Genomic DNA, 23287 nt, shown 5'->3' with positions numbered 1-23287 from the left:
ATGTATATACACAAAATAGCAAATGTACATACATAGAAGAGTAAATGAACATACATAGAATTGTAATGATATGACAGTAAATGAAAACATGACAGTTAAATGAAGAATACAGTAAATTATTTAAGCAATAACCCACGCCTGGATGTGGGTAATGCTGGATTTACCCACGGTTGGTGTGGTTTGGTCACGAGGGCGAAGCCCAAGTTTCCTAACAAAGACAACCGTGGGTAATTCCAGCATTACCCACACCCAGAAGTGGGTTATTGCTATTATACAATGACATTATTTAAGAAAAGAAATACGTACTTTTCTTAAATAATGGCATTGTATAATGCCTCCGTGCTGCCCTTCTGCACCTGTCTGGTATTCTGCGGCAGTTCTGATGTACTGCTTGTGCGTATGCTTACACAGTACATCAGACCTGTGTGTGGAAGCAACGGAGAAAGGAAGATCTCCGTTCCCTTTTTTAAAGCTGTCTTGCTATATTAAATGAGTTTAACATAGCGAGATATCTTTAAAAAAAGCAATGGAGAAAGGAAGATCTTCATTGCTTTTTTTTTAAGATATCTCGCTATGTTAAACTCATTTATTGTATTGAGCATTGAGTACAGTATTGAGAGAAAGGCATATCTGAGATGACTGAAGAATAACCATTCTAGTGCCAGTATGCAAAAACAAAGGTGACGTTCACAACTGTGAGAAATATAAAGGTATCAAACTCCTGCTACTGCATGAATGTTATGGAGAAGGTGATTGATAAACAAATACTCAGTAGAAAGCAAGATGGGAGATGAGCAGTTTGGATTTAGATCAGGATGCAGCATGACCAAACTAATGTTTGCAGTGAGACTGATAGTTGAGAAGAAGCTAGAGAAAACGATGTTAGGACATTATTTAACAGAGAATGTTTACTTTCGTATTTTAACACATTCTGAGGTGGGAAAACAAAAGAAATATTTAATTACACCCTTGAGTAAGCATTCAAATGTATTCTGGTGATGAACTGCTACATCCACTTAGACATAGCATTAATAAGTAGTGGTATTTGTTAGTTTACCCAGGATTGCCCAACAACATTGTTTCACATAACCAGATGGCCAGAAGAGTCAGCGTAGGTAATGATTACTCAGTTATAGAAAACAGTGCAATATATATACAATCACAAAATATGGCAAATACAGTTGTAAAATACAGACAGCAGCACAGAATGACAGAACTCCTGCAACAGTCAATACACAAGTCTTAAGACATGCAAAATACATTTAGGGAAAAGAAGGCTACCTACACAAAACAATCATAATTTGCAGTACTCTGATATCAGTGCAAGTTAAGAATGCATACAAGAAGGAAAATATGGGATCTTGCTATTTACTTCATGTAATGTTTGATTCATTTTGATTGAACTAGACTTGCATAAATATTGGATTGGAACACCATTTGGATAAATGTTATTGCAGTAGCAGTGGTACAAGCAGGACAGTTTCTTTATGATTAAAGGAGAGTTTTTTCCTTGAGATTAGAAATAAAGTTTTTAGGCTTTTATGTGTTTGAGGATTTTTTTGTTGCTACTGCTGCAGATAGCAGGCTTCTCTATAGGCCTATCATCTCCATTCCCTTAACCCTGGTAGCACCTTCTAGGAGAGACCAGACACATGGGTGGTGGTAAATGCCTTGTATGCAGGTTCTAAGAGGTGCAAGACATCTATATGCCAAGAGTGGGGCTGGGCCAGGCAAGGTGCAGAGTCATCACACTTCAGCTTGTAAGGGTTTTACTCCCTTAAGCTCCATTTCCCATTAATATGCAGGGCTGATGTCACCAGATGGGTATGCAATACAGCCATGAATGTAACACCCCAATCTACTTGATGATGTATCCCTCTTTGTCTATTCACTACAGAAGTAATGTCTCCCATTTTGTCCCTGATGTCACTACTGAGGCTTGGCGAACAAACTATGCCTCCTGCACATCTCCTTTCTCCTTCCCCTGGAGGAGTTGAGCAGGCTGATGCCTCCTTATACTTCTTCCTCTCAGCCAGCTGGAACTGGCATCAAACCACTAGTTGAACTTGTGTTGCCTGGGTCATAGTCAGAGATTTATACCTCTGTGCCAAGGACCTAAGGCTTTAGAGTTAGATTTAAGACCGTGTGAGGCTTAGGGTGAGGTTAAGTTTAATGACTGGAAAAATTTTAGTTTAAGAATTATGCTTAGTATTTGATTAAGTGTAGGGTTATGGTTAAAAGTATGAGGTATTTAATGAGTATGGCACATCATGTGTGTGCAATGAGATTCTTTACATCTCATAACAAATAAGGTGGTTAAATTTTATGGATTGTTTTGTATTGTGCATTTTCAATACATGAAACTTCTGATTAAATAATGGTGGTCTACTTTCCAGCTTCAACTCTTTAGGCTTGATTGCTGTTTTCAATGAATTCATTTATTAGAGAGATGACTTCGACATTGAAAAATATGTAAACAACAGATGTACATAAACCAGGTACACAGACATCCTTTACTAAGTACATAAATCAGGTACACAGACATCCTTTACTAAACAGTAAACAGTAGGGGTGTACAGTAAAAATTATTTTGTAAATGCAGTACATGGAGAACAAATATGAAGAAAACGGGAATAACACCACCTAGACAGTATTGTTGTACCTATGCTGATGTCATACTAGATATGAAACTCCCATGTGACTACTAAAAAATACGCTGACTCGTCATTGATTCTATATATCTGAACACAATCAAAAACAGCACATTCTGTGATATGTTGGTCCTTAGTGCATGTTTCAATGCTTGTCAGACTACAAAGAATTAAAACAATGAGTAATAAGTTCACACAGAAAAAAACTATCAGTAAACACCAAAAGAAAAATCTATCAAGGCTAGACTATTAATAGACTAGAAAAGAAAGAAGGCATGGCATTCAGAATTGCCATATAGCTGAAACACCTGATGCCCTTAAAGAGTCATTTGCATATATCCCATGCTGCCTCTAAGACAAGAGGTTTAAGGAATCACACAGCCTTGCTAGATTTTTCTTTTAGTTTTTACTGATTATTTTTTTCTGTGTGACCTTTTTACTCATTGTTTTAGTTTGTTAGATGGGATGTTTTTCAGACACCCTAATGATTATAGATATCAGCTGGGTATGACAGCCATGCGTTTCTAAAGGCTAACTAAATATTCCACATATGCTTTCCTGATAATTCTGTAAGGAGGCTAAAATATGCATGTACATAGGTAGGGTTTGACTTTAGTGTCCTGAATTTGTTCATTACTAGACTTAAAAAGAAAAAAAGTCATGGGCATTCAGAATTTCCATAAAGCTGAAACCGTAAATGGTCATTTGCATATATCCCATTTGCCTCTAATACAAGAGGTTTAAGGAATCTCACAGTGGAAAGTCTAGAGTACAAAGAATTCACAAACAGAGTCTGATAATCTCATCATCCTTGAATATAAATGACCTTTGGTATTCCTAACACCTCGCTGAACTAGCTTCATCTACAATTTCCCAATGGTCATCCTGCTGAGGTCTCAACTTGTTAAATTTAGCTCATGAGCTCAGCTCAGTACAGGAACAATAATAATGATAATAAAAAATAATCAGCTATAAGTTAGGGGAATAACCAGATTTCTGTATGTAAAACAATTACAGAAAAACATGCTTATATTATACATCGATTTCTATTTTATATTCAAAGCTATTCTTATTTCTAAAAATTCAAAACAACCTAGAATGATCTATGTGTAAGAAAAAGTATGTTCATTGGTTTACCTTGTAGTCTGATTAATATAATCCTATCATTTTTGGGTTGTAATCAAACACTGATTCTGACATCATTTTATTAGCTGTGAGGTCTCCTTCATTTCTTCTGCAAGATTCTTCACCTCAGTAGAAGATACAGAAATTATAGCTTTATCTCAATCAGACTAAAAAGTAAGACATTCAATATTAAAACAATACAAGTTTATGATCTAACTACAGGTGCTGCAGAGCAGTATCTGCAGCAACATTTGGAAATAACACCAACAACTTATATTATATCCAGCATATGTGGTTGGAATGCTGAAGCTAGTAGTCAAAGTACAACTGGAATAATGGGCAAGTTTGACCTTGCAGTATGAAGTAGGATTGCGCCAAGTTAATTCACTAGTCATAGGAAGCGCTGTCATTCAAAATTCTAAGAGTTGGCATGACTATCACTTGATGGTCAATACTGAAATCATATAGACTATACACTTGGCAGCCAGAGATGGAAGAGGTCTATGTAATCAACAAAAATAAGACCTAGCACTGACTGTGGCTTAGACCATCAGTTTTTATTGCAAAGTTTAGAAATAATTTAAAAAAAGAGAAAAAGCATCTATGGTAGTGAGATATGAGATCAACAATATTCCAAGTGAATATATACTATTGAATAGATTTAAGGGATTAGACCTGGTGAATAGGTTAATTTTAGAGTGGTGTAAACCTTGGCTCAAGATGATTGTCACTGTTGAAGTAACATGCCGATTCCATGTGTAAAATGGGAAAAAAAGGTTGAGGATAGATGGATGGATATAGACGTTTATGATATCACCCAGGAGGTGACTTGTAAAGTATTCCAAGCAGAAAGAAAATTAATAAAGAAAAATGTCTGTTGGTGGAGGCTTTAGAAATGGGCAAGGAAAGAAGGAGTGTAAAAGTCAATGGAAATAGGAAAATACGTCAAACTGGATGCAGTTTCCAAGATTAGCAAGTAGAGATTAGGAGGCATAGTTAAATCAGCAGTGTGCAAAGAACTGGAGGTAGACAACAGAAAGAGAAGGACAAGACATCTGTTCAAGAAGATTGATAATATTAAGGGAAACCTTCAGTTAAAATGGGCATGATAAAAGACAAAGATGTGAGGGGAGCTCGCAAAAGCAGAATATATTAAGAAATTATGGCAAGAATATACAGAACTATGTAAGAAAGACCCTAACAATACCAGTACATACGATGGTAGGTTCTTTGATCTGGACAAAAATAATCCTGCAGAGTAAAGTTACTTGGGCCCTAGAAAGCCTTGTTAAAAATAAGTCTGTAGGAACTGATGGAATTCTAGATGAACTGTTTAAAATCCTGCAAAATGAGACTATCACTCTGCTGTCGACAATTTGCTAGCAAATAAGGAAAACATGATAGCGGCCAATAGACTGGAAAAGGTCAATTTATATTCACATCCCCAAAAAGGGCAATGATAAAAAGTGTTCACATTATTGCATAGTTGCACTTCTTTTAAACAATAGCTGGATAATGCTCAAAATCCAGCAACCTGGATTTCAGGTATATATGAACCAAGAACTGCAAAATGTTCAGGTTGGTCTTAGAAGGGGCTGAGACACCAAAGAACAAGATGTCAACATCCACTGGATAATGCAAGGGAGCTCCACAAGAATATTTACTTATACTTTACTGACTACTCTAAAACGTTTGACCGTGTGAACCATCTCAAACTATGGCAAGTGCTTAGAAAAATGAGTTTACCATATCACTTATTTGCCTCCAACAAATCCACATGCACAACAAGAAGCAACAATGAGAACCAGCTGTGGAATAACTGACTGGTTCAAGATTGTGAAAGGAGCAAGACAGTGATGTATGCTGCCACCTTATTTATTTAATTTGCATGCTGAATATATCATGGGAAATGCTGGGTTAGATGAGTCAGATGGTAGAATAAACGTTGTTGGGAGAAATGTTAACAACCTCAGATATGCAGATGATATGCCCTAATGACTAAAAGTGACAAAGTATTAATTAGCCTGTTGATGGGGGTGAAAGTAGAAAGTGCAAATGCTGTTTTTTTCAGTTTCAAAAACCTAAAATTATGTCATCTAGAATTATCAGTTATTTGCACAAAGAGGTATAAGTAGTGGGAGTGGTGACAGATTTTATTTTTATGGACTAAAAAATCTCTACAAATGGTAATTGCAGCCATAAAATTAAACAACACTTGCTTTTTGGAAGGAAAGTTATGGCAAATTTAGGTAAGCTTTAGATAACATTTTAAAGAGTAAAGCTATCCCATTGTCAGCAAAGATCCATAGAAACAAAATTATAGTTTTCCCAGTAGCAACACAAATCAGTCAGAATTCGACAATGAGTAAGACTATGAACTATAAAACTGATTCTTTGGAGTATTGGTGTCAGAGGAAAACCTGCAAGAAGATTACACCAGTCAATACTTCAAGAAATCAATCCAGACTATTTACTAGAAGGCCTGCTAGTAAAACTAAAACTCAGATATTTTGGCCATGTGATGTAGAGTCAGGATAGATTAGAGAAGATACTAATGCTGGGAAAGACTGAATGCAAAATAAGAAGGAGAGGTAGAGATTAAACTGGATGGACGTCATGACTGAAGTAATACACACTAATTTGCAGACATTTAAAGGAGACAGGGTTTGGTGTGCTAAAGCTATTGAGATCGCCAAGCATTGGATTTGACTAAATGACTAAACAGTAGCAGCAGAAAATATATTTTCTCTAAACAGGTGTCCAGAATACTCTGTTACAATGTTTCATGATCAGTTGTACAAATCGGTGAAAACCTCAAACATCTCATTATTACAGATCAGTAGAGGACGCTAAAGAGTGTACAATGTTTTCTATAAGGAGAAATCCATCTGAGAGGGTTGTAAAAAATATTATCACCAGAATTTAGGCTGACATAAACAAAATGTGCATAGTGGGTGTAGAATGCCAGTGATGATATCTTTGAAGATGCCTGTGACAACAGCATGACTACAAGGAATGACCACAAAATATACAGTATGTAAAACAATGGGATACATTGGCCTGCAGCTCATGTTTTGAATAAATACTCGAACTAAATTCTTAGTGTGACACCACTTGTCACTGATCAAACCTGTCAAATGCAGAAAGCAAGTAAAAAATACTGATATGCTGGTGAAAACATCGTAGGCTCAGACCTGCCCTTCTCAGTTCTCATGACAAAAAATGTTTCAGCAGAGAGATTAAAATACCATGCAATTGTCATTATAAGTAATACTACTTGGATATTTCAATGGAGATGCATATTGAACAATGTCCATCTCCATCTATCCATACTACCAGATATCACCTTCTGATACTGCAGGCCATACTTTGGTTTTGAAATAGAGTGAGATATAGTGATAGGAATTATTTATACCTGCACATTTTATTTTTTCCTCTAAGATATGAGGTAGTGAGTAATCACTGGTTTCTGTCTGACTATGACCTGGAAGTGCACCACCTATCCCTTTCCTACTAATATTACCATTCGGACAACCTCATTACTACCACACCATGATTTAAGTAGCTCTTCTGCTTCCAGCTTGCACCCAGTTCTGCAGTCTATCTGCTGTCTGAATTTCTTTGAATTTTCACATTTCAAATCTGTCACTTCTAATCAATAACTTACTTCTCCCCTTGCTCCTTCACTTATAGATCCTGTTAACTTGCAATAGCAACATAACTTCCAATATGATCGTTATATAAATATCTATGCCTCCAGTAACTTATAAAACAATCTTCTTTAACGTGTACTGTCTTCTCCAGACAAAAATCCTAACCATAGATTAAATGTTCCATGACATTAAGCTCTATCACAGTGAGTTGCTATTCACAGATAAGTACACAGCACTGGAATGAATAACAAGAAACCATACAGCTATATTCCATTAGAGACTTTTCGGAAACAAAACAAAAGTATATATAGGGCTTTGCTAAATCGAAAGCTACTCACATTAAAGACTTTATCAAAAAAGCCAAAAACAACCACCAGGAAGGTCAGAACTAAACATGAAATAAAATTAGAATCAGAAGTAACTACAAATAATTTTTAACTCCACTAAATAACACCCAGCAATGTTCTGAATAAATCCTAAATGGAATGACAGTTACCCATACTATTCCTAAATGTTTCAGTTAATTTGTTTGCAGACAGCTGTAGAACTAACTTTACCCTAGAAATAGTTACTGAAATTCCACAAATCCCTGAGTTCCATATACTCTTTTAGATCATCAAGGAGCAGGTATTGTTGCTTCTATCAAAAACTAAAAACACTTCTTCCATGGGTCTCAAGTATTATCACAACCAGGTTCCAAACAACTCACTCTTGAAATAGTCACATGGCCTTCATTTGCCGCCAAATTTATTATCGTTATTTTGTCAAAACTGTTCCATTACAGTGTTATTTATTTGTCCTTTATAAACCTCTATAAACCTTCTTCCCGATAAACGTGTCTGGGATTTGCCTGCTAATGAGAAAGATGCAAACAGTGGAGACGTAGTAATTCTGTCTCCAACGTATGACCTACCTATAAATGCAGCCCAAGCCATGCATCCCCAACTCTTGCCGCAAAAAATCTGGACAAATAGTAAAATAATGGAGTGACAAACACCCAAAATAGGGGCAGATTTCAAATATTTACTTTTGTAAACTTCGAACGTGCCTAGAACATGATTTGTCTTCCCATTTATTTTCTGAAGAAAATGAAGTCTGACTGAAACTGAACTGAATGCCTTTATGACAGATTTTAATCCTCCATGATTTGCCAGACAACCAGAAATGTTATGAGGTATATACAAAAAAATATGAGGGCAAAATCTGGCCGTTCTGTGAAAATCTGGACATTTGACAGGTATGGTTACCACGGGATTCACCTGAAAAGAGACCAGTACCATAGTTGGAGTAGCACACTCAACAGATGATAAAGAGAAAAGGGTACAGATAAATGTAGTGAGCCACAAATAAGAACAAGTACAGAAAAGAGTATAATCCCAAGAAGGAAAGACATCCCTGATCAGTATCAGCAAGAAACTATGATCCCTCATTAAATCATCCAAGTCTAGTTTCAAAAGAAAAATTGCCAATGACTCCAAAGATAACCACAAAGCGTTCTTTAGCTATGTCAAGAACCTAAGTGGAAACTCTCAGATCTGCCCTGAGTTAGTGTAGAATGGCACAAAATACACTGAACCGACTGATATTGCAAACATTCTGGCAGACAGGTTTAGTGCAAACTTCACCCCCCTCTCACCCCCTAAAGGGCCCATAACCATACCAGAAGAATGTAGGGCCCCATCAATCACCGACACACAGGTTAAAACAGCCCTATCCAAAGCCAAAAACACAGTTTCAATGGGACCGGATGGGGTCCCAGGCTGTGTCTTATAAGAGCTCCAAAATGAACTAACCCCTCACCTAAACACACTGTTGAAACTCAGCCTCTCTACAGGCTATGTACCCACAGAGTGGCACACAGCAACAGTTATCCTGCTCCACAAAGGTGGAGCCACAATGAACCCTGGGAACTATCGCCCTATAAGCCTGACTAGCCTGGTCTGCAAGGCTATGGAATGCATCATCATGGAACTCATTAACAGAGACATTGGGAACCTCCAAACCTTGGACCCTACCCAGTTTGGTTTTGTTAAGGGCAGATCATGCCTCCTATACCTGGTGGACTTCTTTGAGATGGTTACAAAGGCATTAGATGAGGGAAAGGAGGTCCACACAGCCTACCTAGACCTTGCAAAGGCTTTTGGCACCATTCCCCATTCTAGTATTATAGACAAGCTCACCAGCTTGAACATAAACCCCTACGTCATGAGATGGGTTGCCAACTGGCTCATGGATAGAACCCACATGGTGAGAGTTGCAGGCTCTATGTCTGACTCTAAACCAGTTACAAGTGGTGTCCCCCAGGCCTCAGTTCTAGGACCCCTCCTGTTCGGTATATACTTCTCAGAGGTACAGGCAAGCATAGGACTATGGCTGACCAAATTCACAGATGACTGCAAACTAGGGGCCATAATTGATTCTCCGGCTGATACAGACACCCTCCAGATGGGTCTCACTGAGACGGATACCTGGTGTCAAAATCATGGCCTCAAGCTAAATGCCAAAAAGTGCATAGTCATCCCCTTTGGAAAAAACAAAGTACCCACGAACTACCACATAGGTGGTAGTCCCCTAAATACTGAAAATGTAATAAAGGATCTGGGGACCCAAGTAAATAGTAATCTCTCCTTTGATAATCATATTGTCAAGGTGGTTAGAAAATCCTTCTATTTGGCCCACCTAATCACAAAAGGGTTTGCATCTAGAACAAAAGAGGTTATTGTGCCTCTCTACTCATCACTCACTAGACCCATCATAGAATACAATGCCCCAATTGGGATGTACCTTACAAGACACCTGCAACAGTGAAGGAACCACAAAGTACCTCACCAAGAGAGGTTACTGCCTCAAACAGATGCCCTTTGCAGCCGACTCAGAAACTCCAGCTGTACTCGGTTGCATACCACTTACTCAGAGGTGATCTCTGCCTGACATACAAGGCCATGTCCAACCCAGAACTGATGGACATGCTCCACCTAAAAAAAACAAATCCCAGAGAGCCACATGCTCTAGAGATATAAACCTCACCACAATGATAAATAGGACATGCTGGAGGGATAGATTCCTATCCCAGAGACTCCCCATGCTTTGGAACAGGATTCCAATATACATCAGGTAGAGCTCCTCACTAACACTCTTCAAGAGAAACCTTGACGGTTGGATGGGAAACAGAAAATTTACCCCGGGGATCACTGCACTGGCTCTGCTGGACAGTGGCGCAGGGAACTAATGGGTCTGCTGGACAGTGGTGCAGGGAACTAATGGCTCTGCTGGACAGAGGCACAGGGAACTAATCTAAGGGGGTGGAGAAAGCCAACACATTCTGGCTAGGCTTATAAATGCCCTTGGGCAGATAGCCTAGTATTTACCTATGAACCTATGAACCTAAGAAGTTAAAATGTCAAAACAGCTGCCAGCACACAAACAGGGGGAAAAATGACTTTTAATAAGTCTCCACATTCACAGACCAGTTTTGGCCTTTATCAATGTACAAATATAACTGTGATTATTGGCCTATTTATAGGTATATGCAAAACTACCACCACCAATCAGATTGCACCCACAAAAAAATAAAAATAAAAAATTACTTAAAAAATCATAATAATTATTATGAATATTGTCATAAATGATCACTGAGACCGGGTGGAAATAATCCCCCCAGTCTCACTATCCAAGCCTTGTCTTTTTTAAGTATATCATGCCAACCAGCCTTAGAGAATTTAGGACCACACACCTTGTCAATTATAATAAATTAAAATTTAGCAGCGACATGACCAGTGGTGTGTTTATATAATGCAGTAGTAAGAACTTTGTTCCTGACATTACTAAGATGTTCAGAGATGCGTAATTCATGGGTCTAGAGGTCTGGTCTATGTAAAATGCTGAACAAGTGCATACAGCAAGCTAGACCACCCAATCACTGCTAAAGTTTGCAAGTGTATTTATTTGAAAAATACGAGGCGTATTTTTACTGGTAAATTCTTTAGTTTGAACAATATATTTGCAAAATTTACAATGACCACAGGGGAAACAGCCTGTCAATTTATGGCGGTAGCATTGTTACCTCACAGCAAGAGGTTCTCCCATTCAATTCTCGGCTGGGCTTGGTAGTACCTTCTGTGTGGAGTCTGCATGTCCTCCCCGTGGTTGGGTAGCGTTCGAAAGACATGCATGTGTAAATGGGCGTGCCTTCATTGAAGGTTGAGCGTCGAGCTGGCATCTCGGCGTTTCGTAAAAATCTACTGCCAATCATTAGCAGACTGGAGTTCCGCTGTGGCGACCCCTTACCGGGAAAAGCTGAAAGATAAACAAGCAAACAGTTGTATGGGGATGACATTTAAAAAAACTGAAACACCCACCCAAAGTAACACCTCTGCCAAACGAAAATGGACATCTATTGTCTAATAATTCACATAACTGCTCATCTGCTAAAAGTATGTCCCAATGTTATTGTACCAGGTTCATAAACCGATATGTGTTCCTACCAAATGTAGTTACAAATCTAATTTTAGGATCTGAGTTGGGCCTCTGACTGTGATATGTAAGTAATTCCTTCCTAGGTATCTTGCTAACTTCATTACTGGTTTTCCATAAATGTGCTGACGATTAACCACGTTCCATAAAATATGATGTCAATTCTGTATTAAATCATGGTTAGTAGAGCATATACGCTTAATTCTCATATATTGAGATTTAGGAATATTATGGATAATGTGTTTTGGATGACAGCTGGTTGCCTCTGAGTAGACGATATGCCACAGAGTATAGGTGGAGTTTTTTTAGATGGTCAGCATAGGGCATCTGCTTTAGGCCTGTGATTCTTCTAGTGAGGTATTTCTGTGGCCTTTTCAGTTGTTGCAGATGTCTTGAGAGGTACATATCAAATGGGGGGTTGTATTCTATAATGGGTCTAATGAGGGATGAGTACAGTGGGACAATAACCTCCTTTTTTCTGGATAAAAAGCCCTTAGTGATGAGGTGTGCCTCATAGAAGGACTTCCTGACTGTTGTAGAGATGTGGTTATCGAAGGTGAGACCAAAGTCCACCTGTGTCCCTAAGTCTCTTATCACACTTCCGGTGTTTAGTGTACTGCCACCTATGTGGTAATTCACGGGTACATGTTTTTCCCAAAGGGGATAACTATACATTTCTTGGCATTGAGCTTGAGTCCATGGCTCTGGCACCAAACATCTGTTTCTATAAGGCCCTTTTGTAGAATATCCACATCATTTGGTGATTGAAAAATGGCTCCCAGTTTGCAGTCATCTGCAAACTTTGTTAGCCAGAGTCCCTTAGTGTTGGCCTGTACTTCAGAGAAGTAGATGTCAAACAAGAGCGGTCCCAGGAATGAACCCTGAGGTACTCAACTTGTCATTTGTCTGGAGATGGATTTGGCTACTTTTGCAGTGTGAGTTTTGTCAGTAAGCCAGTTGGCAACCCATCGAGTGACGTAGGGATTAATGCCCAACTTAGTAAGTTTATCTATGATTCCAGAGTGAGGGATGGTGTTGAAAGCCTTGGCGAGGTCCAGATAGGCTGTGTGGACCACCTTACCCTTGTCCATGGCTCTGGAGACTGATTCAAAGAAGTCAATCAGGTTCAGGAGACAAGATCGGCCCTTCATGAATGCAAACTGTGTGGGGTCCAGTGTTTGAAAGTAGTCAATGTCTTTGTTTATAAGTTCCATAATAATATGTTCCATGGCCTTGCAGATCAGGCTCGTCAGTCTGATGGGGAGGTAGTTCACGGGATCCAAGGTGGATCCCCCCTTGTAGAGTGGGATAACTGTAGCTATGCACCACTCAGTGGGCACGAAGCCTGAGGTGAGGCTATGAATAAACATGACACTTAGGTGAGGTGCCAGTTCATTTTGTAATTCATGTAGTACACAGCCTGGGATGTTGTCTGGTCCCATTAGCTTTGGAGAGTGCGTTTTTTACCTGTTTGGCCATTATTACTGGAATTTGGAAATCTTTTGGTATTGAGATGGGCCATTTAGTGGGTGAGAGGGGGGTGAAGTTTGCACTGAATTGATCTGCCAGGACATTGGCAATATCCTTGGGATCAGTATATTTAATGCCATTCTGTTGTAGCTCAGAGCAGATCTGAGTATTGCCATTTAGATTCTTGACATAGCTATAGAATGCCTTGTGGTTGTCTTTGGAATCTTTGGCAATTTTATTTTCATAACTAGCTTTGGAGGATTTTATGAGGAATTTCAGCTTCTTGCTGAGGCTGGTAACATAAAAGAGGTGTTATTTTGGGTAGGTGTTTCAGTTTTTATAAACATCATCCCTATTCAACTAATATGATTAAAAAAATCAATAGATGTAACCAAATTGATGGGCTGTTTTCCTTGTGGTCATTGTACATTTTGCAAATATATTGTTAAAACTAAAAAAATTTACTAGTAAAATTACGCCTCATATTTTTCAAATAAACACACTTGCAAACTGCAGCAGTGATGGGGTGTATAGCTTGCTGTATGCACTTGTTCAGCATTTTACATAGACCAGACCTCTAGATCCATGAAGTTACACATCTCTGAACATCTTAGTAATGTCAAGAACAAAGTTCTTACTAATGCACTATATAAACACACCATTGGTCATGTCACTGCTAAATTTCAATTGATTATAATTGACAAGGTGTGTGGTCCTAAATTCTCTAAGGCTGGTTGGCATGATATACTTAACAAAAAAGAGAAGGCTTGGATAGTGAGACTGGGGGGAATATTTCCACCCAGTTTCAATGATCATTTATGATAATATTCATAATAATTATTATGATTTTTTAAGTCATTTTTTTATTTTTATTTTTTGTGGGTGCAATCTGATTGGTGGTGATAGTTTTGCATATGCCTATAAATAGTCCAATAATCACAGTTATATTTGTACATTGATAAAGGCTTTTGGCCGAAACTGGTCTGTGACTGTGGAGACTTATTAAAAGTCATGTTTTCCCCTATTTGTGCGCTGGCTGCTGTTTTGACATTTTGACTGCCTTTTTGAGCCTTTGCACCTGCCGTCCGAGTGAATGCTTTGGTCATTGGATTTACCACAAATAAGAAGCTCACCCATCACACTTAACAAATTGATGTTACTAAATTTTATGAAATAAAAGCACTTTATCATCATATGTATTACACTTCAGTTGTCAATAACATAACAAAACAAGAAATTTTAAAGCCATTAATTCTACTTAAGGACAAAAACAGTGAAATGTCCTGGTTATGATAGAATGCAGGCTGCTGCTCACAGCAATGATTAGCACATTCATGCCAACCTTTTTTTTCACACTTTTGGCAACATATATAAAGCAAAATATATGAAACCTTAACCATCACAACATAGAAATGTGATATACCATATCCCTTTACACGAAAGTCATTGCCACATATGGACTTTACAATCCAGTTCAGATAATCATATAAACTGATCAAACAGTTCACCCTTTCAACACTGCAACATTTAAATCAATGTAATACTGCATCCGATGCTTCAGCTGAGAAAAACTGCAATGTCAGTTTGTGATGAGAAGGATGCTATCCCATCAAGATGATGCAGTAAATGGCAGGCACTGCTGATCGACATTCAGCACCACTGCCCAGATCCAAAGCACCTAAAACAACATTTCCTGGAGATTACAATATTTTCAAGAGTGAGTTGTATGGAACCTGATTGTGATAATACATAAGTACTGATAATCTGCCTGGATGTCTAATAAAAACCATCAAACGTACCCTAACAGAACTCTTCTTGCATTTCTTTAACTTACCACTAGCTACAAGGTATAACCCTGAGATATGGAAAACAGCTTTTTTAATGCTTCTGCACAAAAGAGGCCCTACCCAGGAACTATAGTGCTATCAGCCTGACTATTCTAATTTGCAAGGCTATGAAATGTATTATTTTTGATTTCATATAGCATGATATTCAAAACATAATACAACTGGACCCACAACTGTTTGGCTTTATTTTAAGGGTAATCACAGCAACTCAATTTAATAAATTTGTTCAAAAAAGGTTTTGGGGCAGTGGATAGTGTCATTCAGTCTATAAGGCATATCAGGATTTGGTGAAGTCCTTTGACACTATATCCATTACTGGCATTGTAGATAAGCTGAAAGAACTCAAGGGCAGACCCTTACACAGTTATATGGACTGTAAATTGTTTGAAAAAAGCCACACAATCAAGGTGTCAAATACCACTTCAGAAAATAATAGTGTAGGAAAGTAACAAGTGGAGTTCTTAAAGCCTCAGTATTCAGACTAAAGCAAATATTCTATGAAGATTTTACTGGCCAGGAATGATAAAATAAGTTGAGAACTTTTTGGCGGATGTCCTTAATTTATGTATTTTAATTTATGTATTTTAATTTATGTATTTTATTTATTTATTTAACATTTGTTTACTGGGAAAGTTTGACTAGGACAAAGCCCATTTTCAGCAGAGGTCCACATGCATGTCTATGGAATTTGGGAGGAAAATGGAGCACCAGGAGGAAACCCACGCGAATACAGGTAGGATATGCAGACTCTGCACAGAGGGCACCCCAGCCAAGAATCGTCTTGCTGTGAGGCAACAATGCTGCACCACTGCACCGTCCAGAAGATATCTCCCTAATGTGGTTTTAAAAATACTTTAATTACAGTGCCTGTCATAGAAATACCATTTGAATGTATGATATTGACATGATTAAGACATTGTTAAAAACAGTCAATATGTTTCAGTATAATTTAGTTAATTGTGGGTTATGCAACCAAGTACACTAAAACTATCATACTGCATAAGGATAGTGTTAAATTTATAGCTAAGGATCTAGCCTTATTATTTACAGTACAGGGATGATGGCACTTTTAACCCAGCTTTCAAACTCTATTAATGAACGCAATAACAAAACTGAATCAGGGTTGCCGTGTAACCGATTACAGTTACCGGAAGTGCGTAGGAAGTGTGTCAACCCTTCCACCTCAACGGTAATGAGTACTTTAAATGGCAAACCCGTTGGTAGCGTGAATCAAAACAGTGGTGCGATGACGGGACCGGCAATGAGGCCAGGAGGATCCCAAGGAAGTGGATTAAACAACATAACGAAGGAGTTTAATTTTGATACCTGGGCTTGTTAACAGTTTTATTTCCACCAAGGTACTGTGAACAATAATGTCAATGAAGGTATTGAAAATAGCTTCAACACCTTCAGGGACAAATTATACGCTTTAAAAAGTAACCAGCTTGAAATTGATTATCTTAAGGAATGTGTAAGAGTGAAACGCATTCCGAAAGGTTTGCGTTTTTATAAATTCCCTAATAATGTTCAGCCTGGAACAGTTTTTTATGATAAACTGTGTACAATTTTTGATAAAGCTGGGCTGGAAATGTTGAATTTAATGATTCTAGAATATGAAAGTAAAGCGGAAATATTGTTAAATTAATTAAATGCTTTAAACAACAATGTGACTAATGACAGGGATTTTTCTGGTGTTAAAAAAGATTATGAAAATGTATTTCTTGAAGTTGACCAATTTTGTAACAAGATTTTGAATCATAAAGTAAAAAAGTTGGAAAGGGACCTCTTAGAATATAGGGATGGAATTGCCTACCCAATCCCAGGTAGGGGAAGGTGTTGGCAAAATGGTAACAACTTACCTCTTAATAGATTAGAGGAAGTTAACAACAAAAGCACTAATTATTTGAGTAATGCAACAGAACCACTTAGGAGAAATGAAAGGTTAGCAGAAAGAGGTAGGAAACACTCGGTTCAGGATTTTCAACATCCCCCCCAACAGAGGGGGGAAGGTATCGAGACCACAGCAGCAGATGTGGAGTAATTTCCGCAACCGAGTTTAGGGGAAAGTTCAATTATTATAACAGCAGAATAATATCCTGGCAAACAAATTGTTCACAGGGAAGGGAACTTTACTATTTTTAATTTCACAGAACTGATTCTCACTCAAGAATATTTTGACCTTTTTTCAAAAGGTTTTCATTTTGTTCCTCTTAGTACATTCAATGTGACTGAAACAATAATAGATTTAAAAATGTTTATTAGGCAATTAAATCTTAAGATATTTTTCAAAGGGAAGTCTAATCCTGACCGAGTTTTAACTAGGTCAAGTACTTTAAATCCACCGACCCACCCTGTTTTGAATGTATTTAGTGATTTAGTGGAGAAAGATCTAAGGAAAATGAAAACGGATAGAATGAATACTCATTCAAACAACTTAAATCCAGCAGAAATGGAATTGGTAGAGCTTTTAAAGAACGAACATTGTAGAGTAATGAAGCCGGAAAAGGGAGGGGGGGGTCGTGTTGATGTATGATGTAGATTATGATGCCCATTTATATGAGATGTTGCAGGATTTGGAACAGTATGAGGTAGTATCTAAAAATGAAATTAACATTGCTTATTCTAAAATAATTTTTTTCCTGTACGATCATCTACTTCAAGGGGCAATAAATGAGAAATTGTATAATTTTCTTTATGTTGACAAGCCTAAGGTTCCGATGATTTTCGGTATCCCAAAAACGCATAAGGGGTTAGACCCACTTAAATTTAGACCCATTGTATCAGGCTCAGGCAGTATTACAGAACCGTTAGCCAAATTCATAGATGAGAAGGTTAAAAACTTTTTATCTTCTATTGGTTATATTTGCAAAGATTCTTGGTAATTTTTGAAAGGGATTGATCATGCTTGGTTCAACCCACAGCTCTTTATGGTGACTATAGATGTTGTTGAATTGTTCCCTAGTATTCCCCATAACACAGGACTTGAATGGTTTGAGGAGGGGTTGACTATGGAATCAGGACTGGATAGTAGGACCATTAGTTTGGTGGTGGAATTTATGGAGACAGTATTGGATAATAATTTTATTTTCTTTAATTGAGAATTTTATAGACAAAGAAAAGGGGTCGCAATGGGGACCCCTTGTGCCACAGTTTATGCCAATTTAGTACTGTACTATTGGGAACAAAAGCATGTGTTTATCAACCCTTGGATGAATTGTATAAAATATTATAGAAGGTACCTGGATGACATTTGTTTATTATGGAACAACACGGAAGATGAGTTCAAAAATTTTCCAAAGTATATTAATTCTAGTACAAACTTTTTAAGATTCACTTATGTAATTGATCAAAATGAATTAAACTATTTAGACATTACTTTAACTAAGGATTATACTAATTCTAAGTTCCACTTAAAGATATTAGGAAGCCCACGTTTTCTAATTCATATTTGCATTTTAACAGTGGGCATCCTTTTTATCAAAAAAAGGGCATTATTAAAGGACAGCTTATTAGAGCCTCAAGGATGTCCAGTTCCCTTGAAGGTTTTCTCAATGAAACCTGTGTTCTTAAACATTTGTTTCTTGAGAAAGGATATCCTGACCAACTGATTGATGCTATGACTCAGGAAGTATTGGACAATAGGGAATCAAAGTATCCACCTTTATTAGGATCTATATATAAATTGGCTCAAAATGAACAGATGGTAAGCCCTGAAGTTGGGAATAGTTTTATTCATACATTTTCGGGCAATTCACATGAAGTAGAGGCTATTATTCTTAAATATTGACCTATACTTGGTACAAATGAAGACCTGAAACAAGTGGTTACTAGAGACCCTCATTTTATAAGGAAAAGGGGTACTAATTTGAAAGAACTTTTTGAAGGGAAGAATAACTTGAAAGTTAATAAGACCAAGTTAGCCACATATAAGTGTGGTAATTGTAAGCAATGCTTTGCGATGTTGGACCAGGGTATGTTCCACCTACCTGATAGGAAGTTCACAGTTAAATCTAGCAAATACTATAACTGTGGTATAAAGGGAGTGGTTTACCTGGGTATTTGTATGCATTGCTTAAGGTTTTTATGTTGATAAAATGGAAAGGCCCCTAAGAAGGAGGGTTTATGAACATTTCTATGACATTTCTAGAGGTAAGGAGAGTGATGCCTTTTTTAAGCATTCCCAAGTTTGTAATAATATGAATTTGAGGTTTATGGTTTTGGAGCAAGTCACCCCAGACTTAAGAGGTGGGAGCTGGGAGACCCATTTGGAATACCAAGAGCTTTATTGGCAACTTAGAATGGATTCAACTAGACCCCCAGGACTAAATGACAGCATAAATATTGGGTGTGTTTTGAAATTAAGAAGGGCTAGACTATGAATGAATTTTGATCTAAGGTTGTTGTAATAAATAATAAGACTTTTTATTTTTATACAGATTTTGTTATACATTTATATTTTTATTAAGGTTAGAATTATTAGTTCACAAATTATTTTTTACATATTTAATAATGTTCTGCGAACATAATTGATTTTGTAAGTAGTGGAGAATGATTTTGAATATTATTGAGAAAAACATGCACATTTTTGAACAAATTTTAATGGGGATTTTAAGTTGATTGGTGATAATTAATTTATGCTCATGTGACTTGGGAATTTGTTATTTAAGGGTAAAGGGATGGTTTCTACAAGTATTCATTCCTTGAAAAAGCCTGGCAGTGGCCAAGCGAAAGCGCTTGGTTTTACGTGTTGTGTATTCATTTTGCATTGAAATTAAATATTTTATTTTATTTTACTTTTGGGTCCGGGTCCTTTTGCTCTTGGATTCATTTATTTTATTAGTTTGGTTCGATTGGTTTATTTACAGTACAGGGATACCTGAAGAAAATCTCACTGACTAAGCACTTCACTGGTGTCCAGGCAATTAAAAATCTCAGTGTGCCTTCCTTTGATGGATGGATTAATGGATTAGAGGAGCACCATAAGCAGACATTAACATTCATGTTGAAAATAATGTATTGAGGAATCTGGCAAAAATGGAGACTAGTCAATACCATACCTCATGTTTATCATTAGAGAAGTGGCACAAGCCTTAACAGGGTTCAGTCCTTCTAAATTATTACATGGATATGGCAGGCATCCATGGGGGCTGTTAGATATTACCAAAAAAAAAAAAACAACTCTGGAAGAGGAAATATAATTTAAAATTGTCATGGACCAATGCACTGACAGCCTGAAAGTAGAGATGCCTATAGCTTGGGAACAGGTGGAAAGAGCCAAAGCTACATAACGAGGGGTGTATAAAACTAAAATATAAGGACCAAGTAATTAAAAACTGAATACCAGGTGTTAGCTTTGGTCTCCTTAGCAGAAAAGTGCCCATTTAAAATAAGAGAAAAGTTAAATGAGGTAATAAACTAAAGGGTTTGGCAGACTGATGAGAGAAGACCTAAACAGATATACCACACTGACATTATGAAAGAATGTACAAATGTATGTGATTAGATTAGCAGCAGAAACTAGTATCTCTAGTTATGAAACAAAACTGACTTCAGTGACAGCAGCTCAGGTATATGCTATGGTATTTAACCCCCCCTCCCAAAAAAAAAAGAATAAATAGAGCAATAAATAGAAATTTAATTGTTTCTGTCAATAAACAATCAAGTGTTTTCAGATCTGCATGGAAGAACAAACCTGATTCATATCAAGCAATTACAGAAGAAAAGGTTAGCTTGAAACCTTACAGAATGCCAGTCACGTGGAAAGGCTAATCAGGAAGTGGCAAAAATGGCTTAAAATATGGATACAAGAGAAGTCAAAAAGTAGGTGTAACAGCCTCACAATATTAGCCCCACAGCCTAATGAAACAATTGAGGTTTGTAGTGATTTTAAGAGGCTAAAAAACATTTCAGACTTGATTTTCAAGTGCCTAGGATTGAAGAAATACTACAAAGACTGGAAAAGGCAAGAGCTTTAGTAAACGAGCTACAGCCATTGAAAGATTGCCACCATTTTGGCTGGACCAACCACAATGCAGTTGGCCATTCAAAGGCCTACAAACCATCCAGTGTACAGGAAACTGGTGGCTTCAGGTTGGAGGTTCATTGCAGTGTTGCAAAATACTTGTAATTGTGTTGTATTTTGTGTGTACATTGTATAACCAGAATTTTTATTGTCAGTAAGAAGTATTTATTTTATTGATATTTATTTTATTCATATAATATAAATGTTTCTTAAGAATACAGAACTTTTGTTGCATTATCCAAAGAAGTCTTACTTTTTATTTAAAAGAGAATGCTGTTAGAACAGAGATAATTCCTGCTGTACTAGGGTGACCATAATTGTTTAATGAAATAATTAATCCTGTATAGAAGAAGGGCTAAAATAAGTCCATTCAGAGAACATTGTTTGCCTTTTGGATGGGAATTCGGTGTCTAGAGCACAAGCTCTGAAAGAGGTACAGTAGAGTGAAGAAAGATGCAGAAGATGACACCAGAAGAAATATAGTGGTTGTTCTTGTTATAAGAATCAGATCAGAAGAGAAAGCAGAATGAAAGAGAGAGAGAGAGACCCACTGCAACAGACTGCATTCCAGTTGTATGGGACTGTATTGCTGCAAGCTTTTGCTAAGTCATAAGACTTGTTTTTGGGAAGAACCTGCATTTTTATGTTTTTGTGCAATACAATACTGTATTATTCTATTACATGTGTCAGTGCTCGTTAAATATTTCAAATTATATGTATCTTCATGTATTTATGTCTTTTATCTAACTATATGCTTTCAGTTAGTAAGTTCCTGCATATTTTCTGAAGCCTTGTCAACAATTTGTACTTTTTAAAAGAGTATGATAAGCAATTATTAAACATAGAATAATTTGGTATATTTACACATACTTACGAGTGGAAGCAGTGCGTGAGACATCTCTGGTGAAGGGTGAAAGTCCCTTACAGCAGTGGAAGGTCTGAATTGTAAATCTTCATCAAAATCCATACTTCCTCTTCCACTGGAGAAAGAACTTTCCAGCGACAGGCTGGGATCTGCAGTTAAAATGAACACAATACAAAAAAATATGGTACAACAAAAGTGTGAAATGAATGACAGTTGTTTATATCACATCTGATTAAATTTCACTTCTGGCATGTGTTATTATCAGCACCCATGCCTCCTACATTTAAATTCCAGTAATGAAACATACTTAGGCAGCTTAAAGTACTGGGTACATTTGAATAACACACTTCATTGCAGTTTATTAAATTTATAGCGATTATACTTAAATGTCCTTACTGGACAATAAAAAACTTAATGACATCATATACATGAAATTGTGTTCCTATCATAACCTATCTTCAGCAACTCAGCTGATATAATGAGTAGGTTTCATGCCGTCATGTGACAGAAATCAACCATTCCAAGATGAAACACAATGTTACATTAAAATAGGAAATACTGCAGCTCTCACAGTGTGAAAGTAGCTGACTCCAAGTCAGACTGCCGACCAGTCATGAGTGGAGCCCCACAGGGTTTGGTCCTGGGTCCTCTCCTGTTTGGTATCTACTTCTCTCAAGTCCAGGCCAACACGAAGGGACTCTGGCTGACAAAGTCCACAGATGATTGCAAGTTGGGAGCTATTATTAACTCCCCAAGTGATGTTGACATCCTACAGAAAGGCCTCACTGAGACCAACAACTGGTGTCAGAACCATGGCCTTAAGCTCAATGCCAAAAAATGTTTCAGCATCCTCTTTGGGAAAAACCTGGTTCCCATGAATTACCACATTGATGGTAGTCCACTGAACACAGAAGGCATTATAAGAGATCTGGGAACACAGGTTGACAGCATAGGTTCAGAGGTAGGTACTAGGCTATCTGCCCGAAGGCATTTATAAGCCTAGCCAGAATGTGTTGGCTTTCGCCGCCCCCTTAGATTAGCTCCCTGTGCCTCGGTCCAGCAGAGCCACTGAAGTGATCCCCAGAGTAAACTTTCTGTTTCCCATCCACTCGTCAAGGTTTCTCTTGAAGAGTGTTAGTGAGGAGCTCTGCCTAATGTAGACTGGAATCTTGTTCCAAAGC

Source organism: Protopterus annectens, chromosome 14.part0 (assembly GCF_019279795.1).
Source record: "Protopterus annectens isolate FY-2018-M chromosome 14.part0, PAN1.0, whole genome shotgun sequence".
In the NCBI taxonomy this organism is placed as follows: Eukaryota; Metazoa; Chordata; order Ceratodontiformes; family Protopteridae; genus Protopterus; species Protopterus annectens.
This window is presented reverse-complemented; position numbering follows the sequence as displayed.